The following is a 6000-nucleotide window of genomic DNA, read 5'->3' as shown; positions in this document are numbered from 1 at the left end:
TATATTGAATGTTAAAGATGACATTTGTATTTTCACTTTAGGAACGATTCTTGCATTATGTCTGTTGCAAAACACCACAAACACCTGAAAACATTTAATCATCCAAGACACTAATATAAATAAAAACTAGAACTGCAAGCAGTTATGACGGGGCCCAAGCCACCCACGCCAGTCGCCCCCGACGCCCGAAACCGAAGCCGGGCGGCAGGGAGGCAAACGTTGGTAAATATCGAGAGGCGCGAGCCGCGACGTCGGTGGTACGTCGCCGTTGCAAACGTAGCGGTCAAAAGTTCACCTCCATGCATATACAGACTACCTTTAACATCTCTATAATAAACAAACTTCTTAATCCCCCTGACCACAGGGGACAGCAGAGAGAAATGAGAGCGTGACTGAGAGGGTGGAGGGGGGGGAGGCAGGTGTGGTGGTTGAAGGAGCAGGGGAGGTGGTCAAGTTGTTGTAAATGACTCAAGGGTTGGCCTCAGGAGTGGCCCTAGATGGTACCCAACAAATTCTGTAAAAATCGGATGAGCGGTTCATGAGATATAAACTTTTTGTACTTGTAGCGCCCACTAGTGACCAATTTTCGTAAAACGCGTGGGGGACCTTCAGAGGGTCATGTCAAACAAGAATCTAAAGTTTGGCGTTGATGGCATTTATTTTGGCCGAGATATGGCAAAGTTGGTGTTTTCATAGTTAGCTACACAAATTAGTTTGTGCGTAATATGCGCAATTTTTATCCTATCAAAATTCTTTTTATTAACTTTTTGTCAGGCCCATCTGGAAATGCTACCTGCAAAATTTCATGCCAATCGGTCGCATGGTCTAGGAGTAGTTCGAAAAAGTAGGTTTTTGATAAATCGCGATAAAAAGCATGCAAGCATGGGACGATGGATGAAGATTGAAGGAGAGATGAAATTCTGCAAAGAGGGGATTTAGGAAGAGGAGGATTTCTAGTCTTCCTTCATCAAAATGCAAAGCAGTAACCCATCTACTGTAGATAGGACTGGGAATAGTAGGTTTGGAACAAAGGCGTGTGATGGAGCTGTGCTTCTCCACAGATGCATTTAAATGCAGACTGGTTTCATTCCTACGGATCCAGACAAGCCAGAACCCACTTTCATCAACTCACGGCCTCAATCAGAAAGCCTTTTGTCTGCTCTTTTTTTTTCTCTCACTTTACTTCTCTCACCTCCTCAGAATCGCACCATGTGGCTTATACTGGCTTTCACACCTGCTTTCTATCAGAGCGGCTTCATCAAGCCAAGAATGCTTTCTCAGCATGTCAGATCCCTCCGCATTGAGATATTGACTCGAAGAAACTCGTTTAGCCGTTGGTCATTGCTATCTGAGTGGCAACACATCTGGGTTTGCATTCTCTTGTGAGTTTCCCTTTTACAGAAATAATGGGGCTTAATGATTTACCACATGAGGCATTAATCCTCTGCATTCACTAATCCACTGCTGACTGACCAAGCACCAGAGCACTCACACCCTTTTTAGAGATTTTCTTTTCCTTGTGTGTGTTTTTAGTGTTTCTGCGGTTAAATTAATTGAAGTTAGCTGGGAGGAGGCATAGCCAGATACAGAGCCCCCTGTGCTTTCAAAGGGAGGCTGGTTTCAGAGAATAATCATTATCCCGTCATCTGCGTCACCTCCGTCCAACCTGATCAGAGAAATAATAACAAACCTGAGGGGAGACAATGTGCCTGTTGTCTGGGGAGGAAATGGAAAGGAGAAGATTTGTCTGATTTAATTTAGCCAGGGAGACCACAAGGTTCCCTTTTTTCCCCACACCCAATTACACCTGCTCTTCCAGGTTCACTTCACTGAGCATGTTCAAACAGAGGCACCAAGACGCAAATAAACACAAGCACAGCCGTAGGACCTACGCGGCCCTGATGAGCAAAAATAAACTATTTGTGTGTTTGTATTGACATGAATTAATTGCTTCATGGGTTGTGAGATTGAATAAGCTACGTGACGTGTTTGCTAGTGGTGATGCAGCTTTGATTGCCGCCTTTAATAGAGCCTATTTCTCTCTGCCATCATTTTTTTTAAAAGACAGTGTGGTTTCACAGCCCCCCCCGCCATGACTTAATGATTCGGTTTATTAGCATGCAAGAGCTGTAAGAGCAATAGGAAATGCATCTAATAACAGACCACACATTGCCCTGAGATGTATGTGCGTGCCCACTGCATGTGTGTGCGTCTAAGTATTTGTGAGGATGTGCATTAGCCTGTGAAAAATGACAGTTTATTTGCAGAGACCCACACCTCTTGTACCAAAAGAGATTGTATTCTTGTATCAAGAGAATCTATTGCTTGTCTCAGAGTCCCCGGCCTCTTGACACACACAAACGCACAAAAACAAGGAAATAGGCATCAGTCAGGGGATGCTAACACGGATTTTTACATTTTCCACTGTTTGCTTTTGGTTCAACCACCCACTGAAACCAGAGATGACTATTACTAGACATGATACCACTCATGGTGTTGTAAAAGCCTGTTGAGTTTAACATTTGCATCCCTAAAGTGGGAGGTGGAGAACAGACAGAATTGTCATATTGGCTAAAGAACGTGACGCACGTAATATGCACATAACCAAATAAGTGACATTTCTTTATGCAGGGAAGATGCTCTCTGAGTTTTTGGTCTTAGTCCCAACTCTCATTTCCACCTCTAGCTTGTCTTTATCTAATGTAATGTGTTCAACAAATGGCTGAAGCACCTCTGAGAAATGCTAACGGGGAAGAAATCAATCTCTTCCCAGTTGTTGATTTTTGGCTCACATGAGATCCAGCCAGCGAGAAGGTGACGCAGATTGTGGACCATTCCCAGACTGACTGGCAGCGGGCATCTGTCAGACGTAGCAGGTACAGACAGCTGTCTGGCAGCCATAGCTCATGAACAATGACTGGGTGGAGACGAGATGGCCGGAGAATCCATCTCTCCTCTCGACAGCTCCCATCACTCTTACATCCCCGAGTCAGTAAAGACACCGCAGGGCTTCTGTCTCTAACTTTTGCGCAATCTCTACCTGTCTGAACATCCTTCTCGGAGAAGTGAATGAATCGTAGAGTAGGAAGGGAAATGAGACTGAGGGGATATTGTGATCAGAAGGGCAGCAGATGAGCAGGCTCATACCAGGGTTTAGAATGAGGATTAGAGTTTAGAATTAAGCTTGCAATGGGGAGACATAAAACTGGTCACAAGGTGATAAAGATGGGGATCAGGATGGCATTGATGCAGTGGAAAGGAGGGATGCTTGGTTTCCTCCAGCTAATAATGGAACGTGCCTCTGAATAAAATAAACATCCCGCCTAGATAACACCTACGGCTGTTCCTTCTGGGAGCTGTAACACATTATACTCTATTTGTCACAGCTGTGATGAATCATCCTCGCAACAAGGACTAATGTAGAATGTGGAAAAGTAGGAGGCCCTCTCCAAAATCTCTGCCCAAAGGTACGTGGAAGAGGAAATAATATACGTCTATATTGTAATATCAAAACAAAATATTACATTTCTTGGTTGACACAAATATGTCTGCATGCGTATGCACCCGCCCACACACTAACTGTTCACAAAAACCTGGCAACCCGGCTTGAACCACTCGTCACTAATGTTTTCTCCTCCATCTCTTCCTCACTCCCACATCCTTGCTCATGCCTCTCATCATTCATGCTGTGTACACAGTCTGTCCCTTTCTGGTTGCCCAGGCTCCTCCGGAGCTTGTTAATTGCGTTGGTGACACAGGTCTGTGTGTGAAGCAGCAGTAGTAATTGCTCTGGCCTGGCCCGAGGTGAGGACGGGTGCCTCCGTCTGGCCTCCAGGTCTGCCCCAAGGCTACACGATTAGACACACGCCTCCATGTTTGATGAAATGGATAGCATTAGCAGTTTTATCAGGGACAGAGTCTAACATCAAATTGTACTGCTGTTGTCATTGGGTTTGCCTAATTATACTACAGATACTGTACAGTATAAATATGGTATCCGTGATTATTATTTTTTATTTATTTTTTTAACCAGTGGAATCAATCGATCATTTATATATAAAACACTCAAAATGATGTAGTTTGATTTATTAAAAGCTTGGCACCACCTTGGTGAGATATACGGAGAAGTTGATATTTTTGTTTCAGGAGTTGCTGTCGAGTTGGGGCTCTGGCACAATTTCCCTCGCTTGCAAGGTCAGTGGAGAAGGGAGGCAAACCTAAAGACGACCAATGAAGGCACAAGAATTTAATCCAATTAACAGGCCAAACCCTGGCAAGTTGGCTAAGTGGAGGCAAGTAGGTCCTGGCTTCAAACCCCAGCTGGGGGGGGGGACTTTGTTAATGGAGTTTTCCTCCCACCGCAAAATACACTGTAATGTAATGTATTGGGAATGCACACATTACCCTTGACTAACAGACTGGCCTTAGACCTTGACTTAGTTCCTTGGGGCTGCAGCACAACTGCCCACTGTTGCTAAATGGGTCAAATACAGAGGACACATTTCCTCAGTGTCTAATGAAGTATAACGACGAAGGTGTTTTCATCTTCAAGGTTGTATGAGTTGCTGCCAAGAGTACTTGTAGAGTAGAGTATTTTTTTGTAGTCGTAGAAGTGGGCTCAAAGATGGTCATAAAAAAAAAAAACATTTTGGTAAGCAATGTGGGAAGCTATTGTTTTGGAGTATCATTCTCTATCCCAACCATTTTCAGCTCAGAAAGAAACAAATCTGTTCTATTTCACATTCTGCTGTACAAGTTTATCCCCCCTCCCAAACTCCTATGCATCATGGGGAGCTCATTCATTTCTTGCAAGAGGCCTGCTCCCTGCCAGGTGCTGTGTGTAAAGTTGTCCTGCACTGCTATTGTGTGAGATCAAGAAGTCCGAGACAAGGTCCATAGCCTTGTGACATGATGGGGTCATGGAAGGGGCGCAAGCATTGTCCTCTGCAGTCTGTACCGGGAGCGTGTGTGGAGACAAATATATACATTGTAACCCTTTTTCTATGAAATCTGGTGAATCCCTCTAGTGTAGTCAAAGTGTCTCTTTAATGTGGGCTACACGATAAAAACAGATACAATAAAAACTGTATACTGACTTTACAGATGTGGCGTACAACGGCTGTTTTTCACAAGATTTCTTTGTTGGAAGCAATGAGATTCTAAATTAATTCATGGTTTAGATAGGGAAATGGAGGAACTATAAAGAATATATAGATACAGCAATGTCAATGTCAGTAACAATTTGTACAGTAAACGTGACTCTGTCTATTTAGTTCTTTGCTGACATGTTGTATTACTGTCCGTCCTTGTACTTCCCGCCTACATACGTTTTTTTCAGCAGACTCCCTGTGGTGACTGCTTAATCAAGATGACAAGCGGCTTAAAAATCAGGTCCTAATTGGATTCAGTGATGATAAGACATTAACGAAACATGCATTCTTTTGTATTTTCAAAAAAGTCTTTCTCTGAACTAAAAAGTTTCTTAAAACTGATTATAAAGAAAAATTACAACATGAATTTATTTTAAAACAGTTCGTCCTCGTCTCTGTCATAGCCACTAACACCTCTCAGTTTCCTGTTGATATGTCTGTCACCTCTTTGGTGCTGCTACACTTGTACTCTGAGGCAACTACACATATAGAACCAACACTTGCAGTTATGGCAGATGTGCTAATGACCTCTGTTGAGCAGGGGGAAAGGCTGAACCTTCTATCTGTGCAGAATCACGAAACACTTCAGCACTTCCTCTGCATTGAAATCCAGACATTGCTCTCGATACTGCTGCTAAGAGACTACAATCAATACACTATAATATTAGATAGCATTTCTGGATGGCTAGTACTGTAGCCCACAAACTCGCAATAGCCATCTGTTCACTTCGTTTTTAAAAGTATACGCCACAAGAGAAGAAATAAAAGAAGAAATGAATGTTTTTGATGGATTTCTCCTAAACTGGGGCGGCATATTGGCAGAGTAGATATTTCAGTCTGTTATGTTTGT

The sequence above is a fragment of the Sander lucioperca genome, chromosome 7 (assembly GCF_008315115.2).
Source record: "Sander lucioperca isolate FBNREF2018 chromosome 7, SLUC_FBN_1.2, whole genome shotgun sequence".
NCBI classification, from domain to species: domain Eukaryota; kingdom Metazoa; phylum Chordata; class Actinopteri; order Perciformes; family Percidae; genus Sander; species Sander lucioperca.
Note: the sequence above shows the minus strand (reverse complement) of the source record.